The sequence below is a fragment of the Scyliorhinus torazame genome, chromosome 17, assembly GCF_047496885.1.
Source record: "Scyliorhinus torazame isolate Kashiwa2021f chromosome 17, sScyTor2.1, whole genome shotgun sequence".
NCBI classification, from domain to species: Eukaryota; Metazoa; Chordata; class Chondrichthyes; order Carcharhiniformes; family Scyliorhinidae; genus Scyliorhinus; species Scyliorhinus torazame.
In genome coordinates this window covers 22899948-22922462 of record NC_092723.1, presented here as the reverse complement: position 1 = coordinate 22922462, position 22515 = coordinate 22899948, and the positions used below count along the sequence as shown (strand labels likewise).

General features: G+C 46.9%; 1 long non-coding RNA gene across 1 annotated transcript; it reads left to right on the top strand.

Annotated features, from left to right (window-relative positions):
• The first annotated feature begins 3523 nt into the window (after nt 1-3523).
• Nucleotides 3524-20851, top strand: LOC140393514 (uncharacterized). The gene is made up of 4 exons (XR_011935638.1): nt 3524-3638; nt 7005-7065; nt 9628-9748; nt 20348-20851. It is a non-coding gene; the product is annotated as an uncharacterized lncRNA (long non-coding RNA).
• The last annotated feature ends 1664 nt before the right edge of the window (nt 20852-22515 follow it).

The window sequence follows — 22515 nt, the reverse complement described above, 5'->3', positions numbered from 1 at the left end:
CCACCAATCACATGCCACCGCACCTCCCTCCCCCGCACCGCCCCCCCCCCCCGCCCCCCACTTTCGTATCTCCAACTTCCATAATCCTACAGTTCTCTGGAAACCATTGCCTCCCGACACTGAAACCTTCAACCTCCACAAATTCTCGCTCCCAGGCCTCCAACTCCTTCTCCAGTTTCCCTGCAACCCCTCCATCCAACACAAGAAGCAATTAGCCTCTGTTCAACACCTCTCCACAGTTCCACAGAGTCCCTACAGTGCAGGAGGAGGCCATTCGGCCCTTCAAGTCTGCATCAACCCTCCGATAGAACCCTCGGCCCACTCCCCCACCCTATCCTCATGACCCCGTAACCCCCACCTAACCTGCATATCTGTGGACACTAAGGTGCAATTTAGCATGGCCAATCACCTAACTGGCACCATTGGACTGTGGGAGGAAACCAGAGCTCCCGAAGGGTACCCATGCAGACATGGGGAGAAAGTGCAAACTCCACACATATAGTCACCCAAGGCCGGAATCAAACCGAGTCCCTGGCGCTATGAGGAAGCAGTGTGGAGGCAATTGTGTGATTGTAATACTGATCAGTGTTTGTTCAAGGGGCGTGAAGCAACAAGGGGACTCGATTTCTGTGGTTTGATTTAATACTTTACCCAGATGTATGTTTTGTAATTAATTTGACTGTAGTTCTAGCTCTTGTGTAAATTTCATACAAATATCATTTGTGATTTAAATTAAACAGTGTATAAATAAACAGAGAATTCCTTTGAAATAAGAATATTCCTTATGGAGCAGGCTCTTCTTTCCTGATTCTTTACTCCCTGAAACCAATGATGCCGTACGTTTTCAGTTTCACTTTCCTCTGAACTCTTTTCATTGTACTTTGTCCAAAAACTAAATGAGGGAGTTCATCCCGTACCAGCCTCCCCGAACAGGTGACGGAATGTGGCGACTAGGGACTTTTCACAGTAACTTCATTGAAGCCTACTTGTGACAATAAGCGATTTTCATTTCATTTCATTTCAAATGGAAAAATGACAATTTCGGCGACAGAAAGTCAACAACAACAACATATATTTATATGGCACCGTTAATGTAATGAACTGTCTCAACGCGTTTCACAAGAGCTTGATCAAACAAAATATGACACTGAGCACCATAAAGCGATATCAGGTCAGGTGACCAAGTTTGGTCAAAGAGGTGGGTTTTAAGGAACATTTTAAAGGAAGAAAGGATGGTAGGGAGGTAGAGATGTTTAAGGAGGGTATTCCAGGATTTCGGGCCCAGGCATCTGAAGGCACAGTCACCAATAATGAAATGACTAAAAGCCGGGATGCTCAAACTGCCAGATTTAGATGAGCACAGAGTTCTCAAAGGTTTGTGGGGTTGGGAGACATTACAAAGGTCGGGATGGTTGAGGGATTTGAAAGCAAGGATGAGGATTTCAAAATAAAGACAATGCATGGCTGGGAGCCAATGTAACTCAGTGAGCATAAGGGAGATAGGGAAACGGGAGTTGGCACGATTTAAAACACGGGCAATAGAGTTCTGGATGACCCCACGTTTACAGAGGATAGAATAAATGGGAGAGGCCAGCCAGGAACGCATTCGAATAGCCAAGTCTGCAGGTAACAAAGAAAGTTTCAGCAGTAGATGAGCTGGAATAAGGGTAAAGTCAGACAATGTTAGCGAGATGGAAATAAGTGGTCTTTGTGATGAAACTCTGTCTACACTGTCCCCAGGAAACACTCACAGGGCAGGTACAACACAGGGTTATATACAGACTAATGCTCCCTCTACATACTCATATAGGAAAAGAGAGATAGAGGAAAGGAAGATTTCTTAGGCGAAGACCAGTGTGGACCAGAGTCCAGAGTTAAAGTCTAATGAGGTATTTCTTCATGGAAGTCCGCAGGTTGAAAATTGATGCTGTATAATTCACTTTTCTGGTAGTGTTCACTTCATATGAGCTAGACAGACAGAAAAGAATCAGTGGGTGATGGTGCAGAAGTTCCAGTAGAAAGAGGGCAGATGGGCCATTTATTCAATCTGGGCAGAGCCGCTTTTCTGTGCTGCTGCTAATTAGGTTAAAAAATGGCAGACTGAGTTTGCAGTGCAGAAAGGCAAGGTTCACGTCACATGATACCCACTTCTCCACATTGTCTTTGACAAAGAATGCGTATCCCTCGCCTGGGTTCCTGAGATGGTCAAACGGAGCAGCATGGTAGCACAGTGGTTAGCACGGTTAGTTCACAGCTCCAGGGTCCCAGGTTCGACTCCCGGCTCGGATCACTGTCTGTGCGGAGTCTGCACGTTCTCCCCTTGTCTGCGTGGGTTTCCTCCGGGTGCTCCAGTTTCTTCACACAGTCCAAAGATGTGCAGGTTAGGTGGATTGGCTTTGCTAAATTGCCCTTAGTGTCCAAAAAAGGTTCGGTGGGGTTACGGGGATAGGGCTGAGGTGTAGGGATAGGGTGGAGGTGTGGTCTTAGGTATGGTGCTCTTTCCAAGGGCCAGTGCAGACTCGATGGGCCGAATGGTTTTCTTCTGCACTGTAAATTCTAGAAATATTCCATCCATTAAGATTTGAAAGGAAGGTTGCAAGGTCATTTGTCCTAGAAGGTGAATAGATTCTTCTTGGCCCACCTGATCTATGAAATGCCGATGGCCTTTGTATTGTTCACTTTGAATTTGTTCTCTGCAGTCCTCAGGTGGTTATTAGTGTCTCTTCAGAGATAAACCGGTGCAAGCTTCTGCAATACAGCATGGTACCCCTTTTGTTTGAGGGGCACACAGCGAGAGAACTTCAACTATTTTTAAAGGTTGTTTTCCAGTTTTTTAAATATTAGAAGTAGCCATGGGGATATCTATATGCATTTTATAAAAACTAAACAGGTTACGGTCTTAGTCCCCTCACACCAAGTAAGGACAATAGGTTTCCTTCTGTAAAGGATAACAATTTCAAATGTGAGTATTTATAAAGGCTTCATGGTCACTTTTACTGAAAACTAAAGGTGTGGTCCCCGGTTCGGGACCTTTGTCAGTGAGTGCCGAATGCTGCAGGGAATCTCAATTAAACATGATTCTGTCCTTGAGTGTGGGTGGTGAAAGAGGGAGGAGACACCTCACATCACAAAACGTGGCAGTTTTGGTTATTTGCATCTTCAGATGCTTCTGAAAGCTGAACCTGGCAAATCAAGGTGGTAATCATTTTCTCTGCAACACCTTGCACTTAGACAGTATCTTTCACAAAGTAAAATATTTCCTAAGCCACTTCACAGGAGCTTTATCAAACACATTTGACACTGAACCAAATAAGCTGCGATTGAGACAAGTGAACAAAAGCTGAGGCAGGGAGGCAGGTTTAAAGTAACTTCTAAAAGAAGAGATAGAGAGAGAGAGAGAAAAAGAGAAAGAAAGAGAGGCTGAGATTTCAGTGCGGGGACGCAGGAATGTAGGGCCCAGGCAGCTGAATGGCTATTAATGCTGGAGCTGGTGAGCCGCTTCTGCCACTGGAAAACACGCCCGGAGGTGGGGTGTTGGAATCCTGCCTTTCAGCACAGATGGAAAAAATGTAACTCCTCATTTTCAGCAGGACATGAGCCCCTAAGGAGACAGTAAAGCTATGGGCAAAACATTTCAGGTACTGGATTCCTAAAAACAAACAACTAAGACTCAGCAGGTCTGCCAGCCTCGGTGGAGGTTGAAACAGAGTTAACGTTTCAGGATACTGCGAGGCCTGGATAGGAAGAACTAGAACCCGAGGGCACAGTCCTCAGACTGTAGGGATGATCATTCAAAACTTTAATGAGGAGGAATTTCTTCAGCCAGAGGGTGGTGAATCTGTGGAACTCTTTGCCACAGAAGGCTGTGGAGGCCAAATCATTGAGTGCCTTTAAGACAAAGATAGATAGGTTCTTGATTAATAAAGGGATCAGGGGTTATGGGAAGAAGGCAGGAGAATGGGGATGAGAAAAATATCAGCCATGATTGAATGGCGGAGCAGACTCGATGGGCCGAGTGGCCTAATTCTGCACCTATGCCTTACGGTCTTATGATCAGGGGCCTTTATTCAGAAACTATAGAGTTTATTTGTGTAATACACAGACCACTGATGTACTCAGATTTATTTCCCTATCTGTTCCTCCCCCTCAGATGATTGTCTGTAGCTGTCAATATTCTCGAAAGCCAAAGCTCCCAGCAATTCATTTTGTTCACTGGTCTATTCAAATGGAGAGACATGAGGTTGCTGTGTGCCTTCTTTGAAGAGCAAAACTGGCCATCCTCCCAGTCTCCATCTTCCATTAACTTGAGCTCATCCGAAACACTACTGCTCCTAAGCTAACTCACATTACCCCAGTTCTTGTGGATCTACATTGGTTCCAGGTCCAACGGATCAAATTTTAAATTCTCATTTGCATCCTCAAATCCTTCCTCACCCCCCCTTGTCTCTGGACCTGTCTTCAGTCCTATAGTCCTCTGAGATCATGAGCCTCCAATTCTGGCCTCTTGTGTATCCCCAATTTTAATCGCTCCACCATTGGTGGTCATTCCTGGACCCTAATTTCTGGAATTCCCTCCCTAAACCTCTCTGCCTTTCTCTCCGCCTTTGAGCGACCTGTAAAACCTACCTCACTGACCAAGTTTTCAGTCAACCATCCAAACATTTCCTTCTTTGACCCGTTGTCCAATTCTGTCCTGGTAAATGTCTTGGAATGTTTTAGCACACTAAAGATGCTTATATAACTGCAGGTTATTGTCAATCTAATCTTCATAAACACTAAGAACACCAGTTGCAGGCAGTGGAGTAGGGATATAATCCTGAATTGGTGATCTACACCAAGTTGGTGCCTGACATGGCAAGATACTCGATAGCTCAGATTTGTCTCACATACCATTAACTGGGGCACGATTTTAACACCCAAAAGACGGAGTCCCGTTTTGGGCACTCTTTCTCGGTGACTGCACTGCCGAGAATGATTCACGATCAATCAGGACTCTTGTTTTTTTTCACCTCGGCAAGGAATACCACACCGAGACCGCACATACCTCACTTTCTGCTCTGACGTGCTCAGCCATTTTTAAATGCTGCCCCAATCTCTTGACCAGCCCTCGGATACCCCACATGCCTCCAGACCCCGCCCCCCCCCTTCCCCCACCCCACTGCCCCAACATACTCTTACCTCATCCCACCTATTAAGGGCAGGGCACCCCCGGGCCCAATCCCTGGCATGGACGACCTGACACCCAGGTACCTTGGCACTGCTGGCCTGGCATTCTGGCAGTGCCTCTGCCAGTGTCACCTGGGAGCCCTGGCAGTGCCTGGGTGGCAGTGCCAAGGTGCCAGGCCGGCAGTGCCACGGTTCCAGGCTCATGGTGCTACGGTGTCCGGGTGTCACCCTGCCCAGAGCCCAACCACACGGGTGTCTCCAAAAGCTTGGGAGAGCCCCCCACCCCCAGGTTTCTTTATACCTGGTCCATGTCTGTGTAAACAAGTACGAAACGGCACTATAACGAGGTCTCCCAGGTGCGGCCGTTAGTTCCTGGGCCTCAGAAGAATCGGGAGCCAACATATTTAAATGAGCCTAACGTCTCACTTAAATATGTTCCTCTGGATCTCGCGAGATTTAACGGCCTCGTCATGTCACTGAGTCGGGCACGACGAGGCTGTTCGATCGTGTCCTATATCTTATTCTGTTGCTATGAGGCAACACCCATTCTTGTAGTGAGTTTTGTGAATGGGAATTATGTCTGTTATGAAAGTTTTGCTCTTTTTGGATAATGCTTAATGATCTCACTGAACTGCACTATTTAGTTGCAATCAAAATATGCTAAATGGATTTATATTGAAGTCCTTGAGTCTGATTTCAAGTTCTCATTCATTTTGGATCAATGGTGATGTTGAGTCATTTCAATACAATATTACAATTCTTGGGAGAAAAAGAATGGTGAGCATTGATGGCATGGTGTGCTATCAAATCTGTTGCCGAATAAAAGGTGTTGGCGGATATTTTTAAACAAAGTACCTGCAAGGAACCTCTGTTTACAGACATGTGCCATGCAATAAAAGGTATTGAGTTAATGATGTGGTTGAAAGGGCCCACAATTCTCCTACCTTTTCCAAGCAAAGCGTTCAGCCACTTCATGCAACCAGTAAATGGACGATCATGAGGGAGTGCTACAACAGTCCACGATGCTCCTGGGTGAGGGAGTGGCAACAATCCATCCCAACATATTCCGTATAACATTGGGGTGAACTGCAAGGTGTCCTTTGTGGTTTGTGTGGGGACAGTGTCTAAGATGGCTCTTTCTACTTTGGGCTCTTGGTGTGGGACTTGGTTCTTAGGCAGACTGTAGTCATACTCTGGTATCTGCTTGAAACCATTTATTTGTACTACATCTAAGCAGATAACTGAGTAGGCATAAGCCCCCAACTGCATCATAGAATTTACAGTGCAGGAGGAAGCCATTTGGCCCATTGAGTCTGCACTGGCCCTTGGAAAGAGCACCCCATTTACAACCTATCCCCGTAACCCAATAACCCCACCTAACCTTTTTGGACAGTAAGGACAATTTAGCATGGCCAATCCACCTAACCTGCACATCTTTGGACTATGGGAGGAAACCGGAGCGCCCAGAGAAAACCCACGCAGACACGGGGGAGAACGTGCAGACTCCAGAGACAGTGAGCCAAGCTGGGAATCGAACCTGCGACCCTGGAGATGGGAACGAACTGTGCTAACCACTGTGCTATCATGCTGCCCTTATGGAGACAAGAAATGAAAGAAACCTAGACATCTTTGAAGAATGTCCTTATCTTGAATTAGTATGACTTACTATCCTCAATGTTCCTGGATGATATTGATGTTATGGGAAGAACAAATCAAGAACATGACCATAATCTGCACTTATTGATGTAAGCAGCACTTAAGAAAGGACTGGTGTTCAACAGTCTGAAATGTGACATCAATGTGCAGTAGATCTAATTATTTGGTATTATTTATTCCAGGGCTGGCAAATGTCCCGATCCAAGTAAAATAGAGGATAGTAAGTCATGCTAATTCCTCAAGGTAAGGACGATCTTCAAAGATGTCTAGCTTTCTTTCATTTCTTGTCTCCATAAGTTCCCAATTTCAGTCAAAAACCTTCATTGCTAAGGACACTGTGCCTTTCCTCTGGTACAAAGACCACCCAATATCTCCTTGAAGCACTGAAATAGTCATTATCAGAAGCATCAAAATTGCAATTTTATGACTCTAGGGAAACAAATACCCTGGAGGTAAATGTTTCACAGAAAATTCTGGGCACATGCATACTACAAAAAGGCACACTGATCCCATTTGATTGAAAATCTGTCAATTACTCCAACATTGAGTGGGAAACATTAGCTATAATTTTGGGAATTATACAATTTCATACCTATCTCCTTGGCAAATGATTTGTGTTAGAGACTGACCACAAGCACTGGAGATAATTTATCAAAAAACATTGACCTGCGCTTCACCAGGATTGCAATGACCCTGGATAAAGATTCAAGGTTATGTCTATAAGATTGGGGGCAGCACAGTGGCGCAGTGGTTAGCACTGGGACTGCGGCGCTGAGGACCCGGGTTTGAATCCAGGCCCTGGGTCACTGTCCATGTGGAGTTTGCACATTCTCCCTGTTTCTGCGTGGGTTTCAACCCCACAACCCAAAGATGTGCAGGTTAGGTGGATTGGCCACACAAAATTGCCCCTTAATTGGAAAAAAAATAATTGGTTACTCTAGATTTTTTTTTTAAATTACTGTGAGATTGGGTTCAAGCCAGATAATTGATGGTCACATTGGAGGCAATTAGCAGATTACCTAACCCAACGAAAACAGAAGACACCTGCTTAGGTCTACAAGTTGACTTCCCTGACATTGAACTTTCCAAATTGATCTGGTACATTTGTGCAAATGGCAGAAGCTGCAAGAAGAAATGGCAAAACTTTCTACACTGCAGAAACTGTAGGAAGCCATCTTTGAAGGATGGCCTGGTTCAATCCAGCATGTCCACGAACATGTGAGAATATTTTGCCCTTTCTGGGATGAACAAGGCAACTCCCAATGAGTCATTTTTAAATGCAGGCATGTCAGCACACCAGAATCTTTATCAACTGATATTCTTCAGCAACTTCATCACCCACACATCGGCATAGATTGAACGAGGAGACTGGCAAGAGATACAGTCTGTTGGCCGGGAATGAACAATGATATTGAAGTAGTCATGACAAGTGTGAGGCATGTCAAAAGTATCTGAAAAGTCAGGACAAAGCACAATAGATTCCACATAAAGTTGTCAGCCATCGTTGGTCCAAAATCTCATTCAACATCTTTTATGGCCACGGCATTGACTTTATTGTCAACGTCAACTACTTTACCCGATTATATGGCAATTTCATGTAAAAGATGTTGAATGAGATTTTGGACCAACGATGGCAATTTCACAGTATGTCAAGTTCAACTACCATGCACACTCTAAGTTCCATTTTTTTGTTTATTTGGTGACCCATTTCAGGATATATGTGAAATATTGATCACACTACTTCTTTAGATGGCACGGTGGCACAGTGGTTAGCACTGCTGCCTCACAGCACCAGGGATCCGGGTTCAATTCCACCCTCAGGTGACTGTGTGGAGTTTGCACTTTCTCCCCGTGTCTGCGTGGGTTTCCTCCAGGTGCTCGGTTTCCACCCACAGTCCAGAGATGTGCAGGTTAGCTGGATTGGCAATGCTAAATTGCCCTTTGGTGTTCAAAGAATTAGATGTGGCTACTGGGTCACAGGGATGGTGTGGGGGCTTGAGCCTCGGTAGGTTGCTCTTTCCAAGGGTTGGTGCAGGCTCGTAGAGCCGAATGGCCTCCTTCTGCACTGTAGGGTTCTCTGATTCTCCTCATTAACCTAGATCTAATAGCCTAGCTGAACTAATGATATTCATGGTGCAATCCCTGATTCTCAAATTTAGACAGACCAAGCATGATCTACAAATTGCCATGTTACATCTAATAATAATCTTTAGTGTCACAAGTAGGCTTACGTTAATGAAGTTACTGTGAAAAGCCCCATATCATCAAATTCCGGCGCCTGTTCGGGTACACAGAGGGAGAATTCAGAATGTCCAAATTACCTAACAGCACGTCTTTCGGGACTTGTGGGTGGAAACCGGAGCATTCGGAGGAAACCCACGCAGACATGGGGGGAACGTGCAGACTCCACACCGACAGTGGCCCAAGCGGGAATTGAACCTGGGACCCTGGAGCTTTGAAGCAACAGTGCTACCCATTGTGCTATCTTGAGAGCATAACTACTCCATCACTGGCAGAGTTCATGTCCGGCAGACCAGTGTGTGCTGATTTACCTACTCTTGCCCATTGTACTCAGCAACTGGAGAGCAACTTTTGAAACTACACGAGAAGTTGACCAACATGCACAATAAAATTGGGGGTGCAGAATTGTCACGTTTACAGCTGGGGCAACTAGTTTAAATCCAGGATCCCGCAGAAGGTGTGTGGTAACCAGCCAAGGTGACAAGGATTTGTTCAGAAAAAAGATCATGACACACAATGGCACAATGGTGAAACGTAACTGACGACAAATTGTATCCATTCTAGCTCCTCAACCACCGTACAGTCCTATTGCAATGAAGTCAAGCTTTCAAATGCACCCAGCGACAGCATCCGAGAATGATGATCCCACAGATCACTAGAGCAATCAAAGAAAATTCCAGACAAGGTTGTTATTATAAGATATCTGGGCATACCAGAAGGTTACCGTTACACTTTACCATGCATTTATATAATAGTAATTAAACAGGAACATGTATTGTAAATAGTTATGCTTTTTTTGGAAGAGGGGAAAGTCTGTTCAAAAAGATAGGATGATCCTGTAATATGCATTTAAGGGATATCAGCATGTCATCACTGGAAGGGAAACATGTCATGTGACACAGCTGCAGAACACATGCGCACAGCTCAAATGCCACAAAGCTTTATACCTAATGTATAACTGTTCCCATGTGCCTAATTTTAATAATGACCCACACCATGTTTAATAATAATAATCTTTATTGTCACAAGTAGGCTTACATTATTGCAATCACATTACATTAACACTGCAATGAAGTTACTGTGAAAAGCCCCTAGTCACCACATTCCGGCACCTGCTCGGGTACACAGAGGGAGAATTCAGAATGTCCAATTCACCTGACAGCACGTCTTTCGGGACTTGTGGGAGGAAACCGGAGCACCCGGAGGAAACCCACGCAGACACGGGGAGAACGTGCAGACTCCACGCCGACAGTGACCCAAGCCGGGAATTGAACCTGGGACCCTGGCGCTGTGAAGCAGCAGTGCTCCCCACTGTGCTACCACGTTTACCCAATCCCTGTGAGTGATTGGTGCCTTGTGTCTTGTCTAGTAAATAAACCCAAGGCATTATATCATTATCATGACACCACATCCATCACCTCCACCGCCTAGGATGAACAAGGAAAGTAAATGTGTGGCAACCGCCAGATTCTGCTCCTAGCTACACACCATTCTGACTTGGAAATATATCACTGTTCCTTCACCACCACTGGATCAAAATCCTGGAAATTTCCCACCTAACGGTGCTGTGGATGCACCTAACACAACACAGACCGCAACAGTTAAAGAAGGCAGCTCACCACAACTTTTTCAAGGGGATTTAAGAATGGGCAATAAATATTGACCGAGCCAGCCACATCCAAGATTGAGCAATTTTTAAAAGTTGGTTGAATACCGAAATAAAAATAAGTCATATTCAAATTAGGTAGCGGGAACCATAGGAGTGATAGCAAGAGCAGCAATGGCTTTCTAATCGAAGCTAGTCTGCATCCCGCTACTTCCCACAACTTTGGGAATAATGAATTCAGGATAAACTTCTGCACCCAGATAGTGGTGAGACTGTGGAACTTACTACCACAGGGAGTGGTTGAGGCAAATAGTAAATATATATTTAAGTGAAAGCTGGATAGACACATGAGAGGGAAAAGAATAGAAGGTTATGCTGAGGGGGTGAGATAAAGAGACAAGGTAGGAAGCTTATGTAGGGCATAAATACAGGCACAGACCACCATGATCATAATGAATGGCAGAGAAGGATCGATGGGCCGAAAGACTCCTGTTTCTATTTTCTATGTTTCTATTTGCTATGTTTCTATGAATGGCCAAGTTCTGCGCTGGGGTCTCGATGTAATTGGATGTAATACTAACTGTACGACTTGAATACTGTTTAAAAAAAAAACAAGAGCCCCCCCCCCGCCACCCCCCCCCCCCCCCCCCCCCCCCCCCCCCGCCTGAGATTTGGGCATTAGGTAGCAAAGGGTTAATGTCTGGCACAGTCACAAGTATTGGGTCAAGCAGTTTGAGAGAAGATGACGGATTTTCTGACTCATCCCCTTTTATCTCACATCAGAGAGAATCAGCGACACTACCTCTTCTGAGAATGCTTTCAATCTGACCTTTCAGTTGAAGGTTCTCGTTTTCAGAAAGCTGGGATGATAAAAGGGGAACTTTTGACAGCTCACTGTGTGCATTTGATTGCCATCTTAAATTCTAATTCAGTTTACCTCTGTTTTCAAACAAAATAGACCCCACACAGCTACGATTCTTCCGATTCCTTTCCTCTACCAAAGATGCTGACTCCGCCTGGTTTACAGTATCCATGGGAACTATCCAAAATCACATTCAATTGGTCCAGGTTGAGCATCAGTAAACTCTTTGACTAAGGGGAGCATCACAGCTGAACACATCTGTTTGCTATCTCTTGATTTGGTTTAGATTGCTGTATTTCAGTTTGGTTTAGGTCGCCCTACTCTGGCCAGTTTCAATATCCAATTCCAATTCCTCTGTGGAAAAGTGGGGTGGGGTGCGGTGAAATGTGTAATTGACTGGGAGAGCACCTTGTACCATGGAGGGGGTTTCCGGCTGTGCATTGAGAGTGAAGATAGATGACCCTTCTCTCCCAATCTCTGTTAGACGATAGCTGAACCGCCCCCACCCCTCTCCATTTTCCCCTCTCACTGCCACCCTCTCTCATTTTCTCTTTCATGGCTTCCTATATCTTCTCACTCTCTGCTTTCTCCCTCTCTCCATTCCTCCTCAAATTCACCATCTCACTTCTCCCTCTCTCAGCTTTGCTCTTCTCAGTGTCCCTACTCTCCAGGTCTCCTCTCTAGGTCCCCCCTCCTCTTTCCCCTCTCTAGGTTCACCCCCCCCCCCTCCAGGTCGTCGTCCCCCTCCAGGTCCCCCCCCCCCCCTCCAGGTCCCCCCTCCAGGTCCCCCTCTCTCCAGGTCCCCCCCCCCTCCAGGTCGTCCCCCCCTCCAGGTCCCCCCCTCTCCAGGTCCGTCCCCCCCTCCAGGTCCCCCCCCCCCTCCAGGTCACCCCACCTCCAGGTCCCCCCCCCCTCCAGGTCCCCCCCCCCCTCCAGGTCCCCCACCCTTCCAGGTACCCCCCCCTCCAGGTCCCCCCCCCTCCAGGTCCCCTCCCCCCTCCAGGTCCCCAGGTCGCCCTCCTCTCCAGGTCCCCCCCCTCCAGGTCCCCCCCCCCTCCAGTTCCCCCTCCCCCCAGTTCCCCCTCTCCAGGTCCCCCCCCCCCCCCTCCCTGGGCACACCACCCAGTTCCCTCTCTCAGTCTTCCCATCCCTCGGTTTTCCCCCTCTTTCAGTTCCCTCCCTCTCTCAATTTCTCCTGTCTTGTTCCCCCTCCCACCTCGGTTCCCTCCCAACGTCTCGGTTCCCCCCCTTCAGTTCCCCCCTTCGCAGTTCCCCCCCTCTTGGTTCCCCCCACTCAGTTTCCCCCCCTCTTTCAGTTTCCCCCCTCTCAGATCTTTCCCCCTCTTGGTTTAACCCCTCTCTAGGTTTCCTCCCTCCCTCAATTTCTCCACTCTTGTTTCCCCCTCCCCCTCATTTTCCCCTCTCTCGGCTTCCTCCTCTCTTGATTTGCCCTCCACTCCTCTTGCGGTCTCCGCTCCTGTCAGTTGCCCATATTTAATAACCAATGGCTGAAGAATTGGGAGCAGTTTGAAGTTGGAGGTCATGAAATGAATCCTCTAGGGATATGTCCAGCAAAAATTGGTAACCTTGTGGCTAGTGAAGAAGACCTGAGAATTCAGCCTAGCACCCAGAACAATACATTCCAGCTCCCAAGGAGTCCTCCAGAATAATAAAACAAATCTTGTTCTCTTCAGCCTCCTGTGGTCACTCTCTCACCTCCGACCAGGTTTCTCAGGCAGGTTGATCCCACCCTGAACCTCCTCCTTGATTGTCCCAGCTGAAGCTTTTCCCACAAGGCCTCAGTAGATGATGGTACAGCACAGCAGGACGCCAATCAGCCCATCGGCCCATCGGGCAGCACGGTAGCATTGTGGATAGCACAATTGCTTCACAGCTCCAGGGTCCCAGGTTCGATTCCGGCTTGGGTCACTGTCTGTGCGGAGTCTGCACATCCTCCCCGTGTGTGCGTGGGTTTCCTCCGGGTGCTCCGGTTTCCTCCCACAGTCCAAAGATGTGCATGTTAGGTGGATTGGCCATGATAAATTGCCCTTAGTGTCCATAATTCCCCTTAGTGTTTGGTGGGGTTACTGGGTTATTGGTATGGGGATAGGGTGGAGGTGTTGACCTTGGGTATGGTGCTCTTTCCAAGAGCCAGTGCAGGCTCGATGGGCCGAATGGCCTTCTGCACTGTAAATTCTATGATTTCATCTTATTCCCCATAAACTTGCAAATTACTATGATACATTAGGTTTGCACTGAGTGCTGAAGTTGGTGCATTTGAGTGCGATAGTGAGAGTTTGGTGACCGAGGGAGTATAAGGCTTCATTTTTATCTAAAGTTTAGTCTTTCTTTTATTTAGTTAATTAACTTAAAAGTTGCTGTTTGATTTAGAAGAAGGTGAATTTTCAATCAGCTTTAAACAGGCTTCTACTTGTAGGCACTTGCAGCTGGAGCTTGTTAATTAGTTAATTGGATTAGGCCAGTTTTCAGAGGCTAGATTCACAGTATAAAAGTGATCCCCTACAGTGCAGACTTTGTTTGCACTGAGTGCTGAAGTTGGTGCATTTGAGTGCGATAGTGAGAGTTTGGTGACCGAGGGAGTATAAGACTTCATTTTTATCTAAAGTTTAGTCTTTCTTTTATTTAGTTAATTAACTTAAAAGTTGCTGTTTGGTTTAGAAGAAGGTGAATTTTCAATCAGCTTTAAACAGGCTTCTACTTGTAGGCACTTGCAGCTGGAGCTTGTTAATTAGTTAATTGGATTAGGCCAGTTTTCAGAGGCTAGATTCACAGTATAAAAGTGATCCCCTACAGTGCAGACTTTGTTTGCACTGAGTGCTGAAGTTGGTGCATTTGAGTGCGATAGTGAGAGTTTGGTGACCGAGGGAGTATAAGGCTTCATTTTTATCTAAAGTTTAGTCTTTCTTTTATTTAGTTAATTAACTTAAAAGTTGCTGTTTGGTTTAGAAGAAGGTGAATTTTCAATCAGCTTTAAACAGGCTTCTACTTGTAGGCGCTTGCAGCTGGAGCTTGTTAATTAGTTAATTGGATTAGGCCAGTTTTCAGAGGCTAGATTCACAGTATAAAAGTGATCCCCTACAGTGCAGACTTTGTTAGCACTGAGTGCTGAATTTGGTGCATTTGAGTGCGATAGTGAGAGTTTGGTGACCGAGGGAGTGCTGAATTTGGTGCATTTGAGTGCGATAGTGAGAGTTTGGTGACCGAGGGAGTGCTGAATTTGGTGCATTTGAGTGCGATAGTGAGAGTTTGGTGACCGAGGGAGTTAGGTGAGGAGGGAGTAAGGTGCTCCTTTCATTTTGTTTCCGACATTTCCGCAAAGAGTGCGAAGAGAGCCAGGAGTTTACAGGAAGTGTAGCTGACTGGGAGCAGGGTCAGAGGGCGGAGATCTAGTTAGTCCACAGGGCAGCTATATTCTGTCAGGTAAGAGGGGATGGAGGCTAGGCCAGTTACATGCTCCTCCTGTAGGATGTGGGTGGTGAGGGACACCACCGGTGTCCCCACTGACTATACCTGCGGGAAGTGCACCCAACTTCAGCTCCTCAAAGACCGTGTTAGGGAACTGGAGCTGAAGCTGGATGAACTTCGGATCATCCGGGAGGCAAAGGGGGTGATTGAGAAGAGTTACAAGGAGGTAACCACACCCAAGGTACAGGACAAGAATAGCTGGGTTACAGTCAGGGGGAAAAAAACAAACAGGCAGAAAGTGCAGGGATCCCTCGTGGCCGTTCCCCTTCAAAACAAGTATACCGTTTTGGATGCTGTTGGGGGGGATGACCTACCGGGGGAAGGCCCTAGCGGCCAGGTCTCTGGCACTGAGTCTGGCTCTGGGGCTCAGAAGGGAAGGGGGGAGAATAGAAAAGCAATAGTTGTAGGAGATTCAATGGTTAGGGGAATAGATAGGAGATTCTGTGGTCGCGAGCGAGACTCCCGGAAGGTATGTTGCCTCCCTGGTGCCAGGGCCAGGGATGTCTCGGATCGTGTCTTCAGGATCCTTAAGGGGGAGGGGGAGCAGCCAGAAGTCGTGGTGCACATTGGTACCAACGACATAGGTAGGAAAAGGGGTGTGGAGGTAATAAACAAGTTTAGGGAGTTAGGCTGGAAGTTAAAAGCCAGGACAGACAGAGTTGTCATCTCTGGTTTGTTGCCGGTGCCACGTGATAGCGAGGCTAGGAATAGGGAGAGAGTGCAGTTGAACACGTGGGTGCAGGAATGGTGTAGGAGGGAGGGCTTCAGGTATTTGGATAATTGGAGCGCATTCTGGGGAAGGTGGGACCTGTACAAGCAGGACGGGTTGCATCTGAACCAGAGGGGCACCAATATCCTGGGAGGGAGGTTTTCTAGTACTCTTCGGGAGGGTTTAAACTAATTTGGCAGGGGAATGGGAACCGGATTTGTAGTCCAGCAACTAAGGTAGCCGATATTCAGGACGCCAAAGCATGTAATGAGGCAGTGGGGAAGGGAACACTGACAAAGGAGAGTACTTGCAGGCACGGAGATGGGTTGAAGTGTGTATACTTCAACGCAAGAAGCATCAGGAATAAGGTGGGTGAACTTAAGGCATGCATCGGTACTTGGGACTACGATGTGGTGGCCATCACGGAAACTTGGATAGAAGAGGGGCAGAAATGGCTGTTGGAGGTCCCTGGTTATAGATGTTTCAATAAGATTAGGGAGGGTGGTAAAAGAGGTGGGGGGGTGGCATTATTAATTAGAGATAGTATAACAGCTGCAGAAAGGCAGTTCGAGGAGTATCAGCCTACTGAGGTAGTATGGGTTGAAGTCAGAAATAGGAAAGGAGCAGTCACCTTGTTAGGAGTTTTCTATAGGCCCCCCAATAGTAGCAGAGATGTGGAGGAACAGATTGGGAAACAGATTTTGGAAAGGTGCAGAAGTCATAGGGTAGTAGTCATGGGCGACTTTAACTTCCCAAATATTGAGTGGAAACTCTTTAGATCAAATAGTTTGGATGGGGTGGTGTTTGTACAGTGTGTCCAGGAAGCTTTTCTAACACAGTATGTAGATTGTCCGACCAGAGGAGGGGCAATATTGGATTTAGTACTGGGTAATGAGCCAGGGCAAGTGATAGATTTGTTAGTGGGGGAGCATTTTGGAGATAGTGACCACAATTCTGTGACTTTCACTTTAGTAATGGAGAGGGATAGGTGCATGCAACAGGGCAAGGTTTACAATTGGGGGAAGGGTAAATACGATGTTGTCAGACAAGAATTGAAGTGCATAAGTTGGGAACATAGGCTGGCAGGGGAGGACACAAGTGAAATGTGGAACTTGTTCAAGGAACAGGTGCTACGTGTCCTTGATATGCATGTCCCTATCAGGCAGGGAAGAGATGGTCGAGTGAGGGAACCATGGTTGACAAGAGAGGTTGAATGTCTTGTTAAGAGGAAAAAGGTGACTTATGTAAGGCTGAGGAAACAAGGTTCAGACAGGGCATTGGAGGGATACAAGATAGCCAGGAGGGAACTGAAGAAAGGGATTAGGAGAGCTAAGAGAGGGCATGAACAATCTTTGGCGGGTAGGATCAAGGAAAACCCCAAGGCCTTTTACACATATGTGAGAAATATGAGAATGACTAGAGTGAGGGTAGGTCCGATCAAGGACAGTAGCGGGAGATTGTGTATTGAGTCTGAAGAGATAGGAGAGGTCTTGAACGAGTACTTTTCTCCTGTATTTACAAATGAGAGGAGCGATATTGTTGGAGAGGACAGTGTGAAACAGATTGGTAAGCTCGAGGAAATACTTGTTAGGAAGGAAGATGTGTTGGGCATTTTGAAAAACTTGAGGATAGACAAGTCCCCCGGGCCTGACGGGATATATCCAAGGATTCTATGGGAAGCAAGAGATGAAATTGCAGAGCCGTTGGCAATGATCTTTTCGTCCTCACTGTCAACAGGGGTGGTACCAGGGGATTGGAGAGTGGCGAATGTCGTGCCCCTGTTCAAAAAAGGGACTAGGGATAACCCTGGGAATTACAGGCCAGTTAGTGTTACTTCGGTGGTAGGCAAAGTAATGGAAAGGGTACTGAAGGATAGGATTTCTGAGCATCTGGAAAGACACTGCTTGATTAGGGATAGTCAGCACGGATTTGTGAGGGGTAGGTCTTGCCTTACAAATCTTATTGAATTCTTTGAGGAGGTGACCAAGCATGTGGATGAAGGTAAAGCAGTGGATGTAGTGTACATGGATTTTAGTAAGGCATTTGATAAAGTTCCCCATGGTAGGCTTATGCAGAAAGTAAGGAGGCATGGGATAATGGGAAATTTGGCCAGTTGGATAACGAACTGGCTAACCGATAGAAGTCAGAGAGTGGTGGTGGATGGCAAATATTCAGCCTGGATCCCAGTTACCAGTGGTGTACCGCAGGGATCAGTTCTGGGTCCTCTGCTGTTTGTGATTTTCATTAATGACTTGGATGAGGGAGTTGAAGGGTGGGTCAGTAAATTTGCAGACGATACGAAGATTGGTGGCGTTGTGGATAGTAAGGAGGGCTGTTGTCGGCTGCAAAGAGACATAGATAGGATGCAGAGCTGGGCTGAGAAGTGGCAGATGGAGTTTAACCCTGAAAAGTGTGAGGTTGTCCATTTTGGAAGGACAAATATGAATGCGGAATACAGGGTTAACGGTAGAGTTCTTGGCAATGTGGAGGAGCAGAGAGATCTTGGGGTCTATGTTCATACATCTTTGAAAGTTGCCACTCAAGTGGATAGAGCTGTGAAGAAGGCCTATGGTGTGCTCGCGTTCATTAACAGAGGGATTGAATTTAAGAGCCGTGAGGTGATGATGCAGCTGTACAAAACTTTGGTAAGGCCACATTTGGAGTACTGTGTACAGTTCTGGTCACCTCATTTTAGGAAGGATGTGGAAACTTTGGAAAAGGTGCAAAGAAGATTTACCAGGATGTTGCCTGGAATGGAGAGTAGGTCTTACGAGGAAAGGTTGAGGGTGCTAGGCCTTTTCTCATTAGAACGGAGAAGGATGAGGGGTGACTTGATAGAGGTTTATAAGATGATCAGGGGAATAGATAGAGTAGACAGTCAGAGACTTTTTCCCCGGGTGGAACAAACCATTACAAGGGGACATAAATTTAAGGTGAAAGGTGGAAGATATAGGAGGGATATCAGAGGTAGGTTCTTTACCCAGAGAGTAGTGGGGGCATGGAATGCACTGCCTGTGGAAGTAGTTGAGTCGGAAACATTAGGGACCTTCAAGCAGCTATTGGATAGGTACATGGATTACGGTCAAATGATATAGTGTAGATTTATTTGTTCTTAAGGGCAGCACGGTAGCATTGTGGATGGCGCGGTTGCTTCACAGCTCCAGGGTCCCAGGTTCGATTCCGGCTTGGGTCGCTGTCTGTGCGGAGTCTGCGCGTCCTCCCCATGTCTGCGTGGGTTTCCTCCGGGTGCTCCGGTTTCCTCCCACGGTCCGGGGATGTGCGGGTTGGGTGAATTGGCCAATGGTGGATTGCCCTTGGTGTCCAGGTTGCCCTTGGTGTTGGGTGGAGGTGTTGGGTTTGGGTGGGGTGCTCTTTCCAGGGGCCGGTGTGGACTCGGGGGGGCTGGGTGGCCTCCTTCTGCACTGTAAATTCAATGATAATCTATGATTAATCTAGGACAAAGGTTTGGCACAACATCGTGGGCCGAAGGGCCTGTTCTGTGCTGTATTTTCTATGTTCTATGTACATATTTTAGAAATGCACATGCCTTTCGAAGGTTCCTGTGGAATCGGATTCCACTATCCTCTCAGGCCGCACATTCTAGATTTTAACACCCTCTGTGTGTGACAACATAACAACTTACATTGATGTAGCTCAGAAAGAACGGGTGGCATTGGCTGCCCACAGTTTGACACACAGTAAACTGTTCAGAGATGTTACAGATATCAAAATAGGAGGGGCAGCACAGTGGTTAGCACTGCTGCCTCAAGCCACCAGGGATCCGGGTTCAATTCTGGCCTTGGGTCACTCGTCTGTGTGAAGTTTGCACTTTCTCCCTGTGTCTGCGTGGGTTTCCTCCAGGTGCTCCGGTTTCCTCCCACTGTCCAAAGATGTGCAGGTTAGATGGATTGGCCATGCTAAATTGCCCTCAAGTGTCCAAAGGTGAGGCGGGGTTATGGGAAAAGGGTGGGGGAGAAGGACTTGGATGGGATGTTCTTTTGGAGGGTCGGTACAGATTCAATGGACTGAATGACCTAATTCCTCGCTGTAGGCCTCCTATGATTCTTTGAAAGATCCTTATCTTCACGTAAACTTGGCAGCTTCGAGGTGGGGAGCTGTGATTGGCCAGCGATCAGGAGCAAGGGGTTCAGCTGATTTTGTAAGAATGATTTCCTGTGTCTGGATTACTAAACCCACTTAACCCCCCCCCACCCTATCACCCCACCCCATCACATCCTAACCTCCACATTCCAACACCCCCCCCCCCCCCCCCACCACCCAAACACCACCTCCCAAATCCCCCATCTCTCCCACCTTTCTAAGGTACGTTGGACACATTGTAAAGCTGCCTCCATGGATAAGCTGGGATGGAAATCTCTCAGCGGAAGGAGGGGTTGTTGAGGCCAGAGTAGGTGACAGTGATTGAAGTGCGCGTTCCCGAGTCCCATTTAAATCAGCCTGAGATGTGTTAGCATTAAGAGTAAGCCAGCTGGTGATCGAGAGTGAGAATGATTGTGAGGGTAATTCAGGGATGGAATTTACATAATGTTGGAATATTTCACATTTGCCTCTTTGTCCCTGTTGGCAGTGCGTTTTCTTCCTTCTGTTTTCTGTTCCGCAGGTCTGACAAGTATGAACAATTCACATCGCTGCTTCAACTGCCTTTCATTAAAATATCCATCCTTAATTTACCAAAATAGCCTTTCGGGCTCTGTTGCTATGGAGACGGAACGATAGAACCACTCACAGCAGCTACTGAACAGTGAAATCAATTTATTTGGGCCAGAAATAGCAGGAAGCTGAGTGTTTGATGCTGAATTTCAAAACACGAGAACAGAAAAAAACAACAACTTTAGTCACGCACCAGATCGAAGCCAGCAGTTCCCCCACACCATCAGAAAGCACTAGGATCCTGCGGCCCCACAATACGGAAAACGCTGGGATCCTGCCGACTGACATCTTGGATGTTTTTCAATAATGCACACGCACGGAAAACCTAAGGGCCACATGGCCTCTGTTGAGTATCAGGTACTGCACCATAGCAGCTATGTTACTCCCCCAGTAATCCAGAGGCGTAAAGTAACGATCCAGAGATATAAACTCAAACCCCACCGGGTAATGTAAACTCAGCTATCTAAATAAATCTGGAATATAAAGCTAATCTCAATAATGGTGATCGTGAAATTGCCGGTTTGTGATTTGGAGGAAATGATTTGGAGGAAAATGTAACCGGTCTGATTAGTAAGTTTGCAGACGACACAAAGGTTGGTGGAATTGCGGATAGCGATGAGGACTGTCAGAGGATACAGCAGGATTTAGATTGTTTGGAGACTTGGGCGGAGAGATGGCAGATGGAGTTTAATCCGGACAAATGTGAGGTAATGCATTTTGGAAGGTCTAATGCAGGTAGGGAATATACAGTGAATGGTAGAACCCTCAAGAGTATTGAAAGTCAAAGAGATCTAGGAGTACTGGTCCACAGGTCATTGAAAGGGGCAACACAGGTGGAGAAGGTAGTCAAGAAGGCATACGGCATGCTTGCTTTCATTGGCCGGGGCATTGAGTATAAGAATTGGCAAGTCATGTTGCAGCTGTATAGAACCTTAGTTAGGTCACACTTGGAGTATAGTGTTCAATTCTGGTCGCCACACTACCAGAAGGATGTGGAGGCTTTAGAGAGGGTGCAGAAGAGATTTACCAGAATGTTGCCTGGTATGGAGGGCATTAGCTATGAGGAGCGGTTGAATAAACTCGGTTTGTTCTCACTGGAACGACGGAGGTTGAGGGGAGACCTGATAGAGGTCTACAAAATTATGAGGGGCATAGACAGAGTGGATAGTCAGAGGCTTTTCCCCACGGTAGAGGGGTCAATTACTAGGGGGCATAGGTTTAAGGTGAGAGGGGCAAGGTTTAGAGTAGATGTACGAGGCAAGATTTTTACGCAGAGGGTAGTGGGTGCCTGGAACTCGCTACCGGAGGAGGTGGTGGAAGCAGGGACGATAGTGACATTTAAGGGGCATCTTGACAAATACATGAATAGGATGGGAATAGAGGGATACGGACCCAGGAAGTGTAGAAGATTGTAGTTTAGTCGGGCAGCATGGTCGGCAGGGGCTTGGAGGGCCGAAGGGCCTGTTCCTGTGCTGTACATTTCTTTGTTCTTTGTTCTTGTTATAAAAATCCATCTGGTTCCCTAAATACTCTTAGGGGGAAGGAACTCTGCCATCTTTACCTAGTCTGGCCTACATGTGACTCCAGGCCCACTGCAAAGTTGTTGACTCTTAACTGCCCTCTGAAATGGCCTGGTACGTCACTCAGTTGCAATCAAGAAGGTGGCTCACTCCACCTTCTCAAGGATGGGCAACAAATGTTGGCACTGCCAATGATGCCCACCGCCCTGTAAATGAATGAATTTGAAAATCTTGATCGAGATTTTCATCACCAGGTCAGGCTCGCTGAATTGGGAGATCTGAAAAATCGGCCCGCAACCAGGTTTTCTCTCGGGGTGTCAGGCTGAAACAGGAGTCTGTGGGCAAGTAACAGCAAAGTGAGGACAGAGGCTGCTGGATGTGGAGGGAGGCTGGACACAAGCCCTGTCTCTGTGCTCCAGCTCTTAGTTTAAATAAATAAAAGTTAATTAACAATACACCAAAAAAAATCCTCAATCCCTCATCCTCCACTTACTCCCAATTCCCACGCAACCCCAGGCTCCCATACCCCCATGCCAGCTGAATGCAAACACATGCCAACCCATGCCTGTCTCCTACCAGCCTTTACCCTTACTGCCTC